A 20,596-nucleotide genomic window follows, 5' to 3' on the forward strand; every position below is an offset into this window, starting at 1 on the left:
GCTCAGTTCTTCTCTGGATTCTCTTGGGGCCAGGCCTGGCACAGGACAGTGGGATTCGCCCTTGCTCCTCTGTGCTTTAAGTCTTCACAAAGCCTGGGCCTCTTCCCTCTGGTGCCCCGCTGAGCTCGGCTGAGAAGGGTGGGAAACCTCTGGTGCGGGTTCAGGGAGCAGTCTCATGGAGGTCTCACACCAAGCCTTATCTTCTCCCCTGACATCTTGGCCTTTAGCCTTTAGCTTTCTCTTCTATTTTCTTTCTTTCTCTCTTTCTCTCTCTCTCTTCTCCTTCTTCTTCTTCTTCTTCTTCTTTTTTTTTTGGACAGGCAGAGTTAGACAGTGAGAGAGAGAGAGAGACAGAGAGAAAGGTCTTCCTTTTCCATTGGTTCACCCCCGAAATGGCTGCCATGGCTGGCGCGCTGTGCTGATCCAAAGCCAAGAGCCAGGTGCTTCCTCCTGGTCTCCCACGCAGGTGCAGGGCCCAAGGACCTGGGCCATCCTCCACTGCACTCCTGGGCCACAGCAGAGAGCTGGACTGGGAGAGGAGCCACCGGGACAGAATCTGGTGCCCCGACTGGGACTAGAACCCGGGGTGCCAGCACCGCAGGCAGAGGATTAGCTAGGTGAGCCAGGGCGCTGGACTTTCTTCTATTTTCTCAACAGGTTGTTGGCACATTCCAACATGGGAAGGGAAGAAAAATGCTATTTATTGGTCTCCCACTGGGAGAGACCACTTCAGAGGCGCTATGGTTAGTGTGTATATAGTCACACCCAGGCAGGAGGGCACCAAAAACGTTTCCGGATTAGTGAAATTAAAAGATAAGTTTAGAGGCGGGCACTTGGCCCTGTGGTGAATGAAGCCACTGCTTGGGATCCCTGCGTCCCATTTTGAGACAGGAGAGAAGCAGGATTCCAGACCTGGCAGTGTCCATCTCCCACGAGAACATCTCAGACCGCAGGTAGCTCCACCCAGCTCCAAACCCAGGAGGTGCAAGCAACATTCATGCCCTAAATGCAAAAGACCCCCTCTACTGCCCCTTTAAGGACTTGCCCAGCACAGCCCAATACGGCCAATATAGGACCTCCCTGGGGTGGTGCTAGTGAGCACCCCCACCATTTGGAGTGTGTAAAAAAAGGACCAGCACCTGTATAGAACACTGAGCTAGGTGCAAATTGAAGTGCCCTGTGCCAAGCGGGCACCCCCATGCATCCCCACCCGATTAAGAACCCCTGCCCAGCTTTCCTCATTGAGCCAGTCTGGAACCTCTTCTCCCACGGTGCCTCCCACTTGCTGCAGCACCAGCCTCTGGCAAATCATGTCAGTTACACATTAGCCCCTTGTGAATCTATTGCAAGCAAGTAAAAGAGTCCCAGCTCCACTCTGCATTCCAACGTCTTGCTAATGTTTACCCTGGGAGGCAGCAGATGATGGCTCAAGTACTTGGGTCCCGGCCATCCACGTAGGAGACAGATGGAGTTACCGGCACCAGGCATCAGCCCAGGCTGTTGCAAACATTTGGGGGAGTGAATCAGTGGACAGGAGATCTCTCTTGGTTTCTGCCTGTCTCCCTGCCTCCCAAATACAATAAAATAAAAATTTTAAAAGATGAGTTTATTTTGGGGCCAAGGAATGTTGAAATCCAGATCTGCACATTTCTCATAAGGGCTCTTTCTAAGGACTCTTCATATTAGCCACCCACACCCATCTGACCCATGAGGGCCCTGGCTGCGCTGACCCTTCCACCTGCTGCCTACAGGAACTCAACCTGCACAGCCATAAGTCTCCTGTTCAAGCAAAGGAAACAGAAACGTTAACTCAGATAAGAACCAGCAGGGAAATTGCCGCAGCCCTTATCACATACCAAAATCACCCGGTACATTTCCATGCCTCCTTTCCCCCTCAGGAGGGAGGGAGTCTCTCCAGGCATCGCCCGCCCAGCTCCCACTGTAACTTCTGTTTTTGTGTTTCCGGGCTTCAACTTCCTTTCTTTGTAAAGACTTCATTTCAGGCTGTGGCACGGAAGGTTAAGCCTCAGCCTGCAGCGCCAGCATCCAGGCACCAGTTTGAGTTGAGTCCCAGCTGCTCCACTTCCAATCCAGTTCCCTGCCAATGCACCTGGGAAAAGCAGCAAAAGATGGTCCAAGTGCTTGGGTCCCTGCCCCCATGTGGGAGACCTGGAAGAAGCTCCTGACTCCTGGCTTCGGCCGGGCCCATTTGTGGCCATTTGGACAGTGAACTAACAGATGGAAGATTTCTCTCTCTTGCTGTCCTTTCTCTCCATCTATGCCTTTCAAATAAATAAATTAATTTTAAAAAAGATTTAATTATTTGAAAGGCAGAGTGATACAGGAAAGAGATCTTTCATCTGTTGGTTCACTCCCCAGGGGCTCACAACAGCCTGGGCTGGGCACTCCAACCAGGCCTACCATGTAGGTGGCAGGAGCTCAAGCACCCATGTCCTCATTCAGTACCTCCCAGGCTCTTTAGCAGGGAGTCGAGTCGGAAGCCGAGCAGCTGGGACCCCAGCAGGGGCTCTGATACGGGATGCTGGCGTGGCAAGTAGGGCTTCTGCTGCTGTGCCATAGTGCTGGCCCCCACGCCTGTATTTTCTCAAGCGAAGGGTGTGTGTTTCCAGGAACAAGTGAGTTTTACTCTAGACTCCCTTCCAGGTCTGGGAATTCTGCAAGTTCATTCATCAAAGGGTGCTGAGCGTGCAGGAGGGGCTGGGTCCTGGGAAACCAGGGACCTTGGAGCAGCTGCCCACGCCCCCAGGCTGCGTAGGGCTCCCCAGGCAATGGGAAGCTGAGAGGAGACAGCCAGTGCACTCATTGTGTGAAGACTCAGGGCCAAGGAACACCAGGTACTCAAAGGGAGACCCTCTCATTCCTCACTTCCCGTAGTTTTTCTTTTCTTTTCTTTTTTTTTTTCCTGGTAGCGCTCAGCGTCTGGGGCACTGCGGATGCCAGGCCCCACCCAGCTCTGCCTGCAGAGTCAGGGGCTTCAGGTCCCTCTGCCTCCCTGCCCGTAGCAGGGAGCTCCCTGCGTGCTCCTTCCTCCCTGGGTTCTGTGGCCAAGAGGAGCTGGAATGAAGGGCCTCTCTTCTGCCCAGTTTAGTAAGACCACAGTAGAATATGGCGCTGCAGCCGCTGGGGCGTGCGTGCCTGTGAGCCCAGTTGGGGAGGGCCATGTGACCACATGCGCCTGCAGCAGCTGGGGGTGCGTCTGGGCTGGCGTTGCCAGCAGGTTGACACAGGTATCCATGCCGGGGACATTCGAGTGTCCCTGTGACGACATGACCCACGGCATGCCCCGCTGCCCAGTCGGCTCTGGGCCCAAAGACGGTTCTGATCTAATGGTTCCCCCAAATGTCTCCACCCATTCTTTGATGGCACCTGCAGGTCATGGCCATGCAGTCAGGGGGTCTGACTTTAAAGAGATCCGGGGTCAGGGACCAAGCTTTCAGAGTACCAGGTTCTTGTCCTGTCAAATAATGTTTGATCGGATGGGGTCATCATGGTTCCCACCTCGTACTGGTCACAGGTCAAGGAGGCAGTGTGTGTCAGGCACTGAACACGTGAAAGGGCCACCTGGGTGCTCTGAAATGGTCACCCCTGGTGTGTCGGAGGTGGCCCCATTTGCAGACCAGCCGTGTAATAAAAGGGGTGGCAGAGGCGCCCCTCCATTTGCAGTTTGTTCTCACTGTATTGAAATTGAAAGACTTCCCTACCAATTAGGTCTCGGGGAGGAGGGTGAGCGCCTTAGGGAGCCAGGGCGGAGCTCAGTGGGTGTGTCTTCTCCCCCAGGAGGCAGCAGGTGGAGGCAGAGCTCACCTTGCCCGGCCATGCAGGGTAGCGTGGGAAGGACGTGTTTTCCTAGCCCTTGAGCTCGAAGCACCCAGAGAAAGAGCCCATGAGAGGGAGCGTAGGGCAAAGGAACTGGAGGGTGGGTGGTTGGAGAAAGGGGGAGAAGGAGCGAAATGAAGAGGGAGAAATTAGAAAGAGCATTCTCACCTCCTGGAGCCCGGGATTTTCACCCATGGCCCCTTTCACAGAGCCGTGGGAGTGGGTTGCTATGGTTATGCCGGTTTTGCCAGTGAGTGCTACGTGGCTTCTCCCATGCCATGCAGCGTTCGTGGCTGACTTTCACAGGATCTCCTCCTCCGAAATGCTGCACCGCGTTGGGGGAAGATTCGGGGACACTGAGCAGCGGGGAGGTGGGTGGATTTGATTTGAAGTGGTTTGGGCTTTAGCCACAGACCAAAGGCGGGAAAGGGGTGGGGGTGGGTGTGTGGAAATAATAGGGCTTTGGAGGGTGACCGCTCAGTCTAGAGACCAAGCTGGTCCGTAGCACCCAGGCGACCTCCAGCAGCAGGCTTAACCCCCTAGGGGCCCCAGGACCCTCACAGCATGCCCTTCGTGGTGAGAGGATCAGAGCAGTGACTCGCGAGCCATGGAGAGCTCCCAGGGACTGCTGTCCCTCTGGTGCTGTCATCCACACAGGATAACCCTGGGTGTTGGTCAGTGCCGCCTGGCTACTCCAGGGGAGAGACCTGAAGCCTCCCTTGCCAGAGGTTAGGACCGCATGCACCTGCCTCTAGGACTTCGTCCCCTGGCACTGCACGCGTCCACACCTGCTGCTGTGGACTTGTCTCTGGGAGGAGGAGCGTGGTGGGGGCAAGAAGCATGGAGTCACCACACAGACCCCAGGAGTCAGGTGAAAGCAGGCCCAAAGCAAGCAGCCTGCAGACTTGTTTATTTCAGTTGCTACAGCTGCTTGTATAGCCAAGGCAGCCAATCCAGTCAAGGGGTGGTCTATGCCCTAAGCAATCACACCCTGTTGCCAGGCAGACTCTGCTGTCATGTGGTTTCCGAAACCATCCAATCACAGCCTGTTGCCAGGCAGTTTCTGTTGCCAGCGGCCATCTTGGCATGGCCTTCTCATTCCACCACATTTCCCCCTTTTCGTTTATTTTTGAGCAACGGGAGGCATGATTCTTGGCCATACCATTGTTGACCCTGTTTCCATGTGGTCTCCGTACGCGGCTGTGCCAGTCTTAGGTTGTCCCCCAGGGGATCTTACCCGTTGACTAACCAGCGCTCAAAACGGTGACCACAGGAGTGCTTGCTCAGATAGGGGTAGGAATGAGGAACAATGTTAATCAGGAATGGCTGTGGGCCATTTGAGTGGCTGACCAGAGCTAATGAGGGTATAAAACAGTAATGGATGTGGCTATGGGCAGTTCCTCAGGGTAGGATGATAGGGCAGGTGCATCCGCTAACAAGGCGGACTCTCAGTCTTGTTCAGCTGCTTCTGGTTGGCTGTCAGGTGCAGACTTGATGTTTCTAGCTGGTACCCAAATGGGCTGTCCCGCATTCTCTGGAAAGACACAAGCATATCCTCGACCCTTGGTTAGCAGAGGATGTGGTCCCTTCCATTCTCCTGTCAGGGGGTCTTTCCACCTCACACCAGCCTCTGTGCCTGGCCCCTTCCATGCCAGGAACTGCTGCTTACTGTCCCCGCCCCTGGGGCCCCCTCTTCCCTGGCTTTTTCCAGATTCTTTCTTGGGGTGTCACCCCGGGCCCCCTTCTGCAGGCCCATTCTAATCAATCACCCGGGTTACTAATCTCTGATTTCTTACACTACTCATTATCAGCTGAGGTTATTTTGTTTATTGTCTTTAAATAACTCATCGCAATCTGGCATGGTCATAGGTATCATCAACCTGCTCCAACTAGAAGGTGAGCTCCTTTTCCTGCTCCATTCCCCAGATCCCATTAATCCTGGGAAGGTTCTGGGTCTGTGGATAGAATCTGTGAGTTTGGTTAGGAACAAAAAGGATGACTTTATTTTCATTCACTGCCTAGATTTAGCGTTTCTTTCCATCATAAGTGTTGACAAAAAACCATGGGAGTAGGGTGTGCACTTGGGACTTCCTCACACACTGCAGTTTTGTGTCTGCCTGGAAACACGATTACACTGATCACTAACAGGAAGTTACAGTATTTTTATGACCCACCGCTAGATCTTGATATGTAATATCATAGTCAAGAAACCTGTATGTTACTGTATCACAATTTAAAAACATTTTGATAAGTTTCAATCCATTTGGTTTCTTTTATAATCTTCTGAATTTATTTTATTGTTTCTAAAAAGCTTTGGCTGAGAAGGGTCCAGGACATCAGCAGGTGGCTGATAGGGTTCATGACCCCCACTGGGGCCCCTCCATGGCACTGGGCACGTCCCAGGAGCTTGATGGTGATGCTTTTGGATGAATGAGCTGGCTGGCTGAAGGCAGGCAGCGGACAGAGGCCGCCGTGGGGGGAGGAACAGCATTCACAGGCAGGGAGCTCTGTTTTAGAAATGGGAGCGCATGTAGCTGGTGTTCAGAGAGCCGGCAGAGTGTGTTAAGTGGAAGCGCATGGGGCAGGTGAGGCAGGTGCGTCGACTTGACTTTGGGGCAGCGGGAAGCTGCGGAAGAAGCAGGGACAGCAATGATTGCATCTGGGTTTGGAGAAAACTTTTTGGCTGCTGATAAGACAAATGAGAGACAGGTGTGGATGCCAAGGCAGAGGCCGGTGCGGTGGCTTGAAGTGAGCTTCTGGCAGTCGGGAGGAGGAGAAGCGAGGACTCTGAGAGCGCCTTCCGGGAAATCGACACGCTTGGGGGACCGGCTGCTCAGTCGAGGGAGCGCCGGAAGGACGGACGGACGGACGGACAGACGGACTGCAGCTTTCTTGCCCACCCTGGGTGGATGGGATGGTGAGTTGTTCACTGCGGGAGGCGACACAGGGCAGGTCCAGGCAGCCTGAAACTCCAGGAAAGTGTTGTTCCTGGCCTGGCTTTGCAAAAATACCTTGAACTCCATTGATCGTGACCCCAGTTTAATTTGTAGTTCTGCTGCAACTTGCATCTCAAACACGGCCTTGAATACTATGTCCACCCTCACCCCTTCAAATTCATGTGTTCAAATCCTCACCAAGGCTTTCACTCCCACAAGGCCTTTATGCTTCCAACAGGTTTTATCAAAAGTCAAAAGGTTTATCATGTAGAAAATGCAAATTTTATTAAAAGATTTACCTCTGGTTTTCAAAAGCCTCATGGTAGTTCCTGCCATGAGTGGCATTTTAGGCTAAGCTGCTAGAAACAATATCCGCTCTCCCATCCCCAACAAACTGGTACCTTTGTCTTCGCGCCCTGCGTTCAGAGAGAAGGAACCCCGGGCTGAGTGGCCTGTCCCCAAACCACGGCTCCTCTGTCTGGTGTCCTTACTGTTGCCCTGGCATTGGCTGTGTCTTTGTCTGCATGGGCAAAGCTGGGCCAGACCACCCATCGGAAGGGGAGCAGAGGCCAGAACACGTCTGTCTAAGGAAGCAGCTGTGCTGCCCGTTCCAGCTCGTACTGGCAGGAGCGCAGTCACATGGTCCCTCGGGGTGCAGCAGAGTCTGGGAAATAGGGTCTGTAACAAGGCTGGGAGGTGCAGAGCTGGAACACGTGCTAAGCATGCAAGCAGGGGCGACGGGGCTTGGCGAGAGTCCGCTGGAGGCCTGCACGCTTCGGTCAGCCTGGGTCCCAGCCTTCTTCCCCTCCTCTCGCTCTCCTTGGGTCTCCGCTCGCTCCCTCTGTTCCCCCCAACACTCTTACTTGTTCCTGAAGCAGAACAGTGCAGCCATCACTCACGTCCCCCTCCTGTTCTCTCGTGTCTCAGGGTCTCGCTTGCCATCCCGAGTGCCCTATTTAAAACTATGCCCCAAAAGAAGACGTTTCACACTCACATTGGAAGTCTAGCACCAGCTGTTAAGATTTTTTTTTTCCTGTTACTGTGTCACACAGTAAAAATAAAGCAAGATATCATTTTTCCCCCAAAAAGACAGTCTCAGTTTGAAGAAATCCCTTGGTGGGTAATGTAAACATCCCGAATCACAAAGGATTTAACAAACCCTCAAACCCCCAGGCTCTTCACTGCCTAAGATGAAATCATTTCACACTGCCGCAGAGCGTGGAAGCTGGGCTTCCAGGGAAGAGTTTAGAAGGGCAGCTGTTACTCTAATTACCTGAAAAGGGGAGAGACTTTCGTGAGAGTTCTACCCTCTTTTTCCTGCCTCATGAGGGACCACCTGCCCTCTGTTCAGCCAAACCACACGTGCATTTAATATTGGGCTGAAGTCATGCCCGATGCCATTTTATCGGGCAATGCCAGTTCTGTGGACAAGCCCAAAGCCCAAAGAGCAGGAACTCACCCTTCCTGGCAGCAGGCCTGCAAGTCACAAGGCAAACGACACAGATGTACTTCTCACTGGGGCACAGAGCGACTCTCAGGGCTACAGAAATGGATTCACCGATCCAGAGACGGATGTCCAGAAATGAAAGTGGAATCCAGGGCCCAAGGATCTCTGAGTGTTAGGCCATGTCATCGGAAGTTTATTGGACAGCTAAAGAAAATCACTGGGAGACTTGGAGCAGAGAGGAGATGTCTTGAGAGCCATGCCAGGTAAGAGCGTGGCCTCATCCTCTGCGCAAACACCACACTGGGGGAGGAGTGTGGTGGAATGGGGTCAGCATATCTGCACAGCTCAGCACTGCATTCCACCCACAGCTCCCTCCCCAGCCACCTGCCAATGGGACGAGCCGTGGCACTAAGGCTCTCCTGAGAAGAAGAACCAATGGGATCCATCTAGTCCTATCTGGGCAAGTGTCCTTTAAGTGGTTCATGGGGAAATGGAATTAGGAGATGCTTCACTTGGTTCAGTTACAATTTTGAATCTATGCACAGTGTTTTCATAATGTGCATTTCTACCAACTCTTGGATGACCCTTTGTGTATCTGTATGTGTGGTCATCTGTTCCTATCTGTCTCTCTGTCCGTCCATTAAGACACATCTGTGTAAGGAATTGGCCCAGTGGATTGTGGACTCAGGGAAGGTCAGCAGACTGGAGACCCATGGAGGAGCCGGTGTGGCAGCTGCAGACCGAAGGCACCTGCAGGCAGAGAGCCCTGCTCCCCGGAGGAGTCGTCTTCTCTCTCTGAGGCCCATCAGCTGGTCGGATGAGACTTAACACCATCGAGTGCCCTTGGCTTTACTCATTTAAATGTTAATCTCACCCATAAAAAAATATGTACGGCACCTTTAGACTGTTGTTTGACCAAATATCTGGGTACCATGAGCTAGCCAAGTTGACCCCTAAGATAAGCTATTACAGCCACCTATCTCTTTGTCTTCATCTTGCAAATAGGCCTTGATCCTGCTGGGCTGATGAGATGGCTGGGAAAGAGGTGAGTGTGAGGGACAGGTGGGCAGGAGATCCCTGACCAGGGCTGACCTCCGCCTTGGGCAGCCAGGCCCTCTGCTGGAGGAGAACCGTCTCCTGAGAGTGTTAGGAAATCAGCAGTGGTTTTAGTGTCTCCATGGCCTCCCTCCTTCCTGGCTGTAGCCTCTGCCCTGGTCCGCAGGATGAGGATTAGGGTCCTTTCCCTGGATAAGGACACCTCCATCGCGTGCTGCCACTCCTACCCACAAAGCACACAGGTGAGCACAGACCCCAGTGCACACCTGGTGAAGGCCAATCACATCGATCTCTCCAAGACCTGAACCCGACCTGTAGGAGCTTGAGGTGCCACGGCCTGCCCCGTGGGCCACTCTGGGCACAGCATCCCTACACAACCAGCCGCCTTGAGTCTACTGCCTTCCCACCTACCATCGTTTTTGTTTGAGTAAAGGATTCTTTAGGGGAGAAAAGACGTTTGAAGCATATTCCTTTTTAAAAATTTGAGTATTTATTTAGCTTATTTAAAAGGCAGAGAGCCAGAAAAAGAGATCACCCACAGGCAGATTCACTCTCCAAATGCCCACAACAACTGGACCTGGACCAGACTGAAGCCAGGAGCCCAGAACTCAATCTAGGACTCCCATGGGCAGCAGGGACCTAGGTGCTTGAACCATCTCCTGCTACTTCCCAGGGCACACGTCACCAGGAAGCTGGAACTGAGTGTGGAATTGGGACTCGAACCCAGGCACTCCACTATGGGATCCAGGTGTCCCGAGCAGCATCTAAACTACTGCACCGAACACTAATGCCTTGAAGAGTATTCTCTTGGAAGCACCGAACTGCCCATGGATTCTGCACACACCACGTCGTCTCACACCCCTGGTCCTGTTCATGCTCTCTCTGCCTCTGAAGATGCCAGGCCTCCTACTCCTGGGGCTGCCCCTCCCTCGCCACGAATGCATGCCCCCAGACTCAAATGGTGAAATCCTAACCCCTAATGTGAGGCTATCCGGGGGTCAGGCCTCTGGGTGGTCATTGGGGCACAAGGATGCAGCCCTCATGAGGGGATCTGTGCCCTGCTAAGAAGATGAGGAGTCACAGAGCTCTCCCCACACTGGTTTCGCCTCCTGCGTGAGAACACAGTAAGAAGGTGGCTCTTTGCAAGCCGGAAAGTGAACCTTGGGGTATAGACTCCCAGCTTCTGTACCTGTGAGAAATAAACACCTGCGCTTTAAGCCGTCAGTCAGTGGTGTCTTTTACGGAAGCCAGAGCTATGACATTTCCCAAGACACTCCACTTCCAAGATGCCGATGGACTGACGGCTGTGCCCGGCTCATGCTGAATCCTGTGTGTGGTGCCCTGTGGACAGTTGCTGTGTTAAATGGAAAGACAATGTGTTTACGTGTGTACTTTGCACATTAGGACGTAAACTCCTGGTGACAGGGATGGTCTCCATTCCCTCAGCACCAGCGTAGCTGAAGCTCAGAACAGCGTGAGTGTGTGTGTATGTGAAACATGTGGAACCATTCCTCCCATGTCTGCTTCCAGCACCACCACCTCCAAGCAGCCTACCATGACTGCATCAGCCCTCTCAGATCTCCAGCTAATGAACTCTGCAATGTCTTGCATCCGGAACATCTTGCTGTTCAGTAGTTCATCCTCCATCTTCATTTTTCCAAGACCGGGAAGTTCTCACTGATTACATCCATTGTTAAAATATTGAACACTACAGACTAAATTTAAAATTGGAAGTTATTTGCAATCCTACCATGTTTGCAGTAACCACTTGTTCTTTTCTATTTAGATTTCCCTGACAGTTTTCAATGGCATGGTGTTTTAAAAAGTTAGTAAAATAAATACAGGTTCATTATAAGATATCTTGAAAGAATAAAAGAATATAAGGAAGAAAATAGAAAGCATTCATGATCGCACAGCCCAGAGATAGCACAGGAAATCTTTCCGTCACTCTTTCCCATCTCTTCTGGGTTCTGCACGCACACACAATGGTTACTGTAAGAACCAATATTCACTGAGTGTGCTATATTCTCTTGCTTTAAGTATTTTAAGCTCATTTATAGTTCAGCAATGCTATGATGAAAGTAGTGTTATTGTCTTTACTTCAGAGAAGAAAAAACAGACACAAAGAGTTTAAATGATTTGTTCAAGACACACAGTCAGGGACTGGTATTGTTGCATACTGGGGTTAGGTTGCCACTTGAAATGTTGGCATCCCATATGGCACCTGTTTGAGTCCTGGCTGCTCCACTTCCAAGCCACCTCCCTGCTACTGAGCCTAGGAAAGCAGAGAAAGATGGCCCAGCACCCATGTGGGAGACCCAAATGAATCTGGCTTTTGTCTGGCCCAGCCCTAGCCATTATGGCCATTTGGGGAATGAACCAGCAAATGAAAGATCTACTCTCCACTCCTCTCCTCTTCCTCACCTTTTCCCTCTCCTCCCCTCCTCTCCCTGTCACTCTGCCTTTCAAAGAAATAATTTTTTTTTAAATACCCACAGCCAGTACTGGCACCCTGTGTGTATGTGTTTGCATAAATATTGCATGTATTAACATTTATACAGCTACCAGGTTTTGTAGCTGCTGGGGGCTCTACTTTTTACTTCCACAGGTGTTAAGGACGAGATTAGCTCCTGGAAAGCACGTGGCACTGCCTAAGTGTGTGGGGACAGAGCTGATGTTACTATTTCAGGGGCTGGGGGGCTGGAGCTGCCTGGGGATCAAGGCTCTGCTTCTCTTCCAAGAGGACTTCAGGGACAATTCATTCTAAAGATTCCCCATTAAAAATTATTTTATTTGAAAGGCAGAAAGAGAAACAGATGGAGACAGATCTTCTACCTGCTGGTTCATTCTGCAAATGCCCACAGCTGAGCTGAGCCAACCTGAAGGCTAAAGTCATGAAGTCAATATGGATCTCACAGATGGGTAGTAGGAGCCCAAGTACTTGAGCCATCACCTGCTTCCTCCCCGGGTGCTCATTAGCGGGAAGCTGGATCAGAAGCAGGGCAGCCGGCACTCGAACTGGGCACTCTGATATGGGATGCAGGCATCTCCAGTGCTGGCTTAACCACTGCACCAAACCTCCACTCCAGGCACCCCCATTTTTGATGACTTAGAGAGCTAAAGGGTTCTGTGTAGCTTTCCGCCCTCCGGAGAACACGTGAAGTAGCTTATATTCCGCCTCTTATTACAGAGTCGCTTTAAAGAAATGCAGTGATTACCATGAATAATAAAAAACATTTGGTAAGCACTTAACAAACATGTGTTATGTATCACAAAACTAAGTGCTAAGCCAATAGTTCCTAAGCGTCATCCTATGTTGGGACGTGAAGCAGCCCACAGATGTGGGGACGTAGGCCGTGCATGCTGTACATTGTCCCCCTTTCTGACTGTATCACACACGCAGAGGCGCAACACAACAGCCGCTCCTTGGTGACTGGGCTTTGGAGGAGGCTCTCGTTTGGGGTCTCCCTGATGAGGCTGCTCTCACGGAGGGCCTGGGACATCTGTACTTGGCCTCTCCATGGCCACTTGGGCTTCCTCCAGCCATGGCAGCCAGCACTGAAGAGCAAGCACCCCAGGAGAGGCAACCAGGCAAAAGCCGGTTCCATGTCCCAGTACTGAGTCTCTCGGTGTCACGAAGTCCAGTCCATATTGCTGGGTAAGGGAATCGGAAGGCACCTCTAAATGGGGGCAGCGACGAAGAACTCGTGGACGCGGTCTAAAACCATCATATGCGGAATTTCTGCAGACTTTATGGTGCTTATCAAAGAATGGCCACTCTTTCTCAGCTCACTAGTGCCAGAGGATTTGTTGTCTAAAAGGCCCCGAAGCACGCATAAATCTTCAGCTCGCCACTGGTTCTCAGAGGTCCTGTGTGTGGGGAGCAACTGAGACTAGACTAAATTACTGGAACTGCTAGGACTAATTCTGTGCACCTGATCTCCCATCATGTGGCGCTGAGAGAGAATAAACAACTTCCACACAGCTGCCTCACCAATTCGACTAACAAGCTGCAGGAGCTGATCCTGCCCCTGATTGGAGAGCAGCGTGCTCGGCGTGTGGGCAGCAGAGTTGGGATTGGTGGAAGAGGACTATAAAGGAGGAGAGAGACAACATGCACCAGGAACATCTGAGCAACCCCTGAGAGAGCCGGCCGGTGGTGTGCCGCTCCTCTGTGGAGGCGGGAGGTGGGACTGGCAGCAAACCCGGGAAGGGCCGGGGAAAGAGAACAGTGCAGGGTCCAGTGTCGTTCCTCCGTGAGTGGGGGAGCGACACCATGTAGCTGGAGCACCCTGTAGGACACCAGCTCTGGGTTGCCCTCTACCTCCGAGGTGTGGTCACTGTCCTCAAAAGTCCTCTGAGACAGAGAGAGGAAAAGAGAGCAAGAGAGAGGAAGAGAGAGCAAGAGAGAGTGAGAGAGAGTGCTTCCATCTTCTCATTCATTCCCCAGATGGCTGCCACAACTGGGGCTGGGCCAGGCTGAGGCCAGGAGCTCCCACCAGGTCTCCCATGTGTCTCCCACTTGGGGCAGGAAGACGAGTTGTTCTCATCTGTGCACTTCCCTTCCCCAGAGCGGTGGACAAGGTTAAATGGGAGACTTTGTGGAGGTCGACCATGACAGCAGAGCAGAGCACAGCTTTCCAGAATGGCTCATAGAGAGGGAGCAATTCAATCTTCAGGCTGTGATTACGCTGCTGAAGACATAGCATTTATAGAGCTCCTGCTGTATGCCAGGCACCATGTACAGTACTTGATGTGCATTGCTCTCTTGGCTTCTATTCTTATCAGCCCTGAGTGGTCAGTGCTATTTTTATGCTCCCTTTACAGGTGTGAAAGCAGGGGCCAGGGTGGTCACGTGCCTTGCCCAAGGGCTCACATCTACCGGCAGAGAGAACCTGGGCCTGAACTCAAGTCTGTGTGACTCAGAAGGCGGCGTCGTGGTTGTGAGTTTGAATGTGGGGGTCAGACCACTTGGGCATGGATGCTTGCTTTGGGTAAACTTTGACATTTAACCTCTTTGTAGTTCGATTTCCTCATTGGTGGAAGGGGGGATGATAGATACACGTGTATAAACCTCATAGTGGTTTCAGTATTGAATGGCGTAAGTCAGTGAAGGTGTTTAGCACTCAGATGTTAATTGTTCCTCCTTCTGCTGGAGATGGTGAATTATTCAGGGGAAGCACAGGCTGAGGACTCTGCCAGGGGCTCGCCGTCAGACACCGGCAGCTCCTACCGACTCTGAGTTTGCATCTGCAAAGTGGGCACCGACCGGTACTGTGTGAGGACAAATGCAGCACCCAGCACACCTCCCCGCCACAGCCTCGCAGTCCCTTCTCTCTTTCCAGATCTGATATATTTGCCAGCCACTCGCCAAGCCAAATGCAAGCGACACATAAAGGTGTGCCCATCTTCTCGCTGGGCTCAAAGCACTGTGGAGTGGACAGAGTGGCTGGAGGTTGGTTTTTTTCTTTCTGGGTTAAAACCTAGACAGTGAGGGTAGGACTTCCTGAAATGTCCTGAAGCCAAGTTTTGTGATCTGTTGCAGGCAGTTTTGGGGTCAGTGCAGCACCCATGGTTGGGGGGAGGTGCGTGTCCTTGTCCGTGGACATTGCCCAACTCCAGCTTGGCCCTGTCTTCTAACCTCAAAGAGGCCGGGGGGGTGCCTGCAGAGGCCCCACGCTGGTGGGTGTGGTTGAGCCCCCTCCCAGGCAGGCTGATTTGTGAACGTGCTGAACTCCAGCGCACCGGCAGCCTGACCACAGAGCCGTGTTTTGTTTCTCTACCGGATACACCTGCCCAAGAGGCAGGGTTCACTCCTGCTGCAGGCTCCCGTTGGTTCTACTTTTGAAAAGATCGTACCCTGCAGATAAAGCGCAGGGCACAATGCTGTGCGCGAGAAGCTGCTGAGGTGGAAAAGCAGTGAACCTGACTTTCTTTATTTTCTTTCGGGGGTGAGGAACAATTGTACATGATCCCCCTCCCCCCCCCCATGGCGATGGGCGATCTCCACTTTTACATCAGTCATGGTTTCCCAAAACTGACTCCCATGAGGATTCTAGGGAGGTGTCACGCACCAAGTTAGTCCCTTTTCAGGCTTTGTCAACAACAACAAAATCCTGGTTGGAAGCCGGGACATCTTTAACACCAAACACTTGCTTAGACAGAAGGTCCACAGCGAAATGATCCAGACCTCTGATTAGTGAGCTCTAGTATCTAGCTCAGGGCTATGATAGTGTCTGAGGAGAATCGGATGGTATTGTTTTGGTTCTGCACAAATTATTTTTTGGATTACCTTTAGTTTACGGTGAGAGATAGCAGTTTGCCATCTATTTTAGGGATATGTTTCCTCTCAGGAAAAAAAGATTCAAATGTTTTAAAGTTGGCTCATTTAAAGAAAACTATGAAGTAAATAATTGTACAGGCGCTACTCAGATTAGAAACTCGCGTGATGGTAGATGGAGATATTTGAATATAGCAGACACGGGAAGGAGAGTTCACCAATATTTGCTGTGCGAGCAGCCAGACTTTGGAGCCAGATACACTGGAGCGCGAATGTCTGTCACTTTCCAGGAGGGTGACCTGACCTCGGTTCCCGACTGTGAAACCAGCAGAACAGCCGTTCGCGACCTGCCTTAGGATCCTTCTGAAGAGGCCACAGGTGGTAGTGGCCCCAGAATACAGCATGTGCTCCTTGAACTGAGCCTTCGGGGCCTGAACGTCTAAAATCAGAAACCTTCTGAGCAAAGCCACGGTGATGCTTTCTGATGCTTCCGTGTCTCCACGCTTTGTTTCATGCACAAAATTATTGAAAATATGGCACAAAATGACCTTCAGCCTATGCGTATGAGATGTGCATGAAAGATAAATGAATTTCACGTCTACACTTGGGTCCCTTCCCTAAGATATTTAATTATGCGTATACAGAGAGTCCAAAATCTGCAAAAAAAATCCCAAGTCCGAAGCACTTCTGGTGCCCCCCATTTTGGGTAAGGAGAATGCCGTCTGTCTGTCACCCAGGCTGGTTCACCTGCTTCTCGGCGCTGTGCTTGTGCACACCCGGCACCTGGCAGGCCATCGGCCCCCAGACTTGCTGCTGTTGTCACTAACATCGTGTGTGAGCTGGGGTCCACTCAGAAGCGGATGCCAGGGCGGCATCAGATAGGCACGAGATGTAAGAGGGCAAAACCGAGGAACGATGGAGGATGGAGGGCTGGGTGGGAGACTCTCAGACTGTAGCGTGCTCGCAGGAAAGGTTTGGCTGGGCCTGTGAGGGGGCCTGGGGCTGAGCCGACCGATGGGGTAGCCCCTGTGCTGTGCTCCATCGATGGCTGGGAGCAGCCCCCAGGAAGTGTGGGCAGTGTTGTGGAAACACAGAGGTAGACCCTGAAGGGGATAGTTCATAGCACTCCCCGTGGCAGGGGTTTCCATGGCTGCCCCCACATCTTCTCTGTCTAACGCGTGGGACAGGGGGGTTCCCTCCAGCACCTGACTCCCTGGCGGCAGCTCAGAGACAAACCTGATTCCACACCTGTAAGTGTCTGAGGGCAGAAGAAGTGCTTCGTGCCTCACAGTTTCCTTTGGCTTCAGGGGCCATCGGCCAAGCACACACATTGCTCACGGGCATGGGTTTGTCTGGGCCCCCGCGCTGTACGAATCCTATTTGCCTCTCAGCTCCAATTTTGGATTTCAGTAGTTTTGCATCTCGGGCAGAGAGGTGAGCACGATTGGCACCCTCATGCAAATCAAGTCTGATGTGGGCCCTGCATGGCAATTATCAGGCCATATCCAGCCTGTAGATACATTTGAACCACATGGTGTCAAGACAAGTATTTTTAGACCGAAAGATTTCGTATTCTCAAAAATGTTAATTTCTGACTTCTTTTGCCAACGGGCAGATCTGGACACCAGGCCTGAGTTTTTCCATGACGGTATTGTCACCTGGGGTGAGGCTGGCTGTCCCTTGCAATGGACTGGTGGGCTTATGCTCCACCATCGCATTGCCTTCACCGTAGACTTGGGCCGTAGACTTGGCAGGATTTACTGACTTATTCTCCTGCAAGTCCTCCATGCAGAGAGGGCTAGCTGTCCCCTGGTGGAATCGTCTCTCCCTCTGTGGTGATATGCGAGCCTGGACTCATGCCTGCCCGCCTAGGACTACGCTTCCCAGCCTCCCTTGCAGCTAGATGACCACGTGACTATGTGATTAAGTTCTGGCCAAGGAGCTGAAATTGGAATTGATGTGTGGAGCTTCTAGATTGTGCTTCTCAAAGAAAGGAGCGTGTCCTCTCTTGCTCTTTTTCTTTTTGCTGCCGATTGGAAAGTGGACCTGATAGTGAGAGCTAAAGCAGCCTCCTAAGACAGAAGCCATGTATTGAGAATTGCAAAACCACGAGATCGGAGGCGACTGATTCCCCAGTGCTATGGGGCTCCATGCCAGTCCTGGAAAGCTTGTGCTCAGACTGTTAGACCAGCAAAGTAAACTTCCATTCCTATATTTTTTTTTTCTTCGTAGCCTCAACTGTGTCTTAACTAATACGTACTGTTTGCAGTGAGGTCCCTAGTCCCTGGCTGGAAACTTGGGAACTTGAGGTCTAAACGAACAGGCAGTTCATGATTTTGCAAGTTGTTTTCCTTGCAAATTGAACTTAGGCATGCAGCACCAACTCAGACTGCAGCGCGAGCTGTGGTGGGGCGCAATCCTCTTTCTGGTCAAAGCCACAGTGAAAACGCTGTGGAGCTCCGAGGCTCCGTGTGCAGGTAGCACGTCGCAGGTGGCTGCGAGCTGGTTTGTCCATTGGCTCTATAGGGGGCTCCCCTTCGCCCTTGCCCCGTGCCCCAGGCTCACAGGCTACCGTGCCACATCCTCGCCTCTTTTCACCTCCACTTTGTCTCTGAAGGCCCCACCTGAGCAGGCAGCCCTCCCACCTTTTCTTGGCAGTGTCCTTTGAGTGGGAGCAAAGTAGAAACTTCTCGTTGGCACTGTTCTGGCTCCCAAGCGACCGACAGAGGCTTCCTGGTGCTAAGTGTGAAACCAGCGAGGCTCCTGCCAGTTTCGATCTGAGCAGACAGGACTGTGTTATGTGAGGGTAGAGGGCCGGTTATGAAAATAATCTGTGACAAAAAGCAGCTCTCTCCCCAGAGACAGGTGCCAAAAATGACATGTTATTGTGTTCTTTAGAATGATGAATGAAAGTGTTGAATGAAATCTGGGTGATTAATAATACCAAACTAGTTAGTGTAGCCTGTGGCAAAAAAGTCTTCCAAGCCAGGACTATTTGGGGGATCGATGGGGCAAAGAAAAAGAACTTTTATTGACTGAGCACAGCATGTGTCGTAAATCTTTTCTTTTAGTCATCTCCAAAATCCTGTGTGGGGAAGACATTTGCCTAATGGTTAGGATGCCCATGTCCCTCCCACATTGGGGTGCTTGGTTCGATTCCTGGCTCTGACTCCTGGCTCCAGCTTCCTGCTAAAGCAGACCCTGGGAGACAGCAGTCGTGGCTCAAGTGCTTGGGTTGCTGCTACCCATATGGGAGATCTGGATTGAATTTCTGGGTCCTGACACAGCCCTACTGTTGCAGGCAATTGGAGGAGTGGACCAGTGGAAGGGAGCTCTCTCTGCCTTTGCTGTCCTTGTCCCTCTGCCTCTCAAAAAAATATAATAAATAAATAAAAATCCTTGGGACAGGTGTTTGGTACAGCACCTAAGAAGCTGCCTAGGATGTCTGCATCCCATATTAGAATGCCCGGTTGGAGTCCTGGCTCTTTTGCCTCCAACAGTTTCCTGCTAATGTGCACCGTGGGAGGCAGCAAGTGATGGCTCAAGTAGTTGAATCCCTGCCACCTATGAGGAAGACTTGAATTGAATTCTGGGCTCCAGGCTTTGGTCTGGCCCAGCTCTGACTATTGCAGGCATTTGGGGAGTGAACTAGTAAATGGAAAAATCTCTCTCTCTTTGTCTTTCTCTCTGCCTTTCAATTCAGTAAAAACAAATAAACAAATAATAAATAAATAAATTGAAAATTTTAAAAATCCTATGAGGTAGTATTATAAAGACTTCTTAGAGCAGAAATGCCAGAAGTTAAATAACTTGATAAAGTTTGCACAGCTGAGCAGTAAAAAGCCAGGATTTTTTATGTCAATCTAGCAGCTTGTGTTAATTCCATATCACGCAGCTTCATGGGTGTTCTAAGGCTGGTCTAATCAGGAGACAGCCTGTGAGATCATGGTCAAAACCACGAGGGATAGAAGTTACCCATGACGGGGTGGGGTGGGGTGGGGTGTGTAATGGATACAGGAGGGCAAGAGAAGAAGTGGGCGAGAGCCATGTGGCAAGGGCTACACGCCAGCATCAGATCATCCAAGGACCCCGTGGGTCATGGAGAGAGACAAGTGCCGTTCCAGGGGCCTCTGGGGGAGGAGGGACTGGGCCAGAGGCGTGTGGCAGATATGCCTGGGGAGGGCTGACTGGACAGCAAGATGAGATAAATGGGGAAAGTAAATTCTACAGTTCTGTACGTGGAAGCCTCTTTCTGAGTAATTGGCAGATCTGATAGGGAGTAGAGAGGGAATTACAACTTAGTAGTTAGCCAGACGGAGGGAGAAATGGTTGTGCCCGTCTGAATAGGTGCACTTTCCTCACCCCCAGCACGTTCAGGTTTTACCTATGCACTCACTGATCCTGTTGTATAAGTGGCCTTGATGCCCATTCATACCGTTCTGCAAGATCAAAGGAGAAAATAATTCCCAAAGCAAAGTTCCAGACATTGAATGCCTGCAAGCACCAAGCGAAATGGTGTCAGCTTTCCTTGCGTTTCCTTTTTTAAATGACTTCTTACCTTCTACCTCTTCAGAGAGGCAGCTCAGTTTTATTTTTGCTTAGGGGTAAAATAGTTCCCAAGAGCCTCAATGAGATCCCATTCAAAGTCCATGGCCAACTTTTTAGGCACAAGACGAATGCAAGTTCTATGTGGCTCACAGATCTCTTCATATGTATATTTTTCTCTCAGTCGTTGGTGAGTCTTTGACAGCTCCAAACTCCAATACTACACCGATTAGTTAGAAACAAATCCTCAGAAATTTCTCAGAAGTCGCCGTTTCATGCTGCAGGGTGGGGGTGGGTGATGGTGGTGTGTGGGTGGCAGGACAGGGTCCTGGGCATCTGGATTCAGGCTTTCCTAGAATAATAGCCCTCCCGGGCTCATTCGAGCTCTTTCTGCAGTAGAGTCTCCAGCCATTGACTGCTGGTCGCTGGAGCAGGGCAGGGAAGGAGCTAGAATCGCCACACGGATGATGCTCCCAGGGCTGTCTGTCCTTCTGC

General features: G+C 51.5%; 1 long non-coding RNA gene across 1 annotated transcript; it reads left to right on the plus strand.

Moving 5' to 3' along the window:
• Positions 1-6,424: 6,424 nt before the first annotated feature.
• Positions 6,425-16,168, plus strand: LOC149127723 (uncharacterized). The gene is made up of 4 exons (XR_016229857.1): positions 6,425-6,754; positions 14,104-14,219; positions 14,622-14,731; positions 15,847-16,168. It is a non-coding gene; the product is annotated as an uncharacterized LOC149127723 (long non-coding RNA).
• Positions 16,169-20,596: the final 4,428 nt, after the last annotated feature.

Source organism: Oryctolagus cuniculus, chromosome 2 (assembly GCF_051225735.1).
Source record: "Oryctolagus cuniculus isolate XC-2025 breed Fujian yellow rabbit chromosome 2, ASM5122573v1, whole genome shotgun sequence".
In the NCBI taxonomy this organism is placed as follows: domain Eukaryota; kingdom Metazoa; phylum Chordata; class Mammalia; order Lagomorpha; family Leporidae; genus Oryctolagus; species Oryctolagus cuniculus.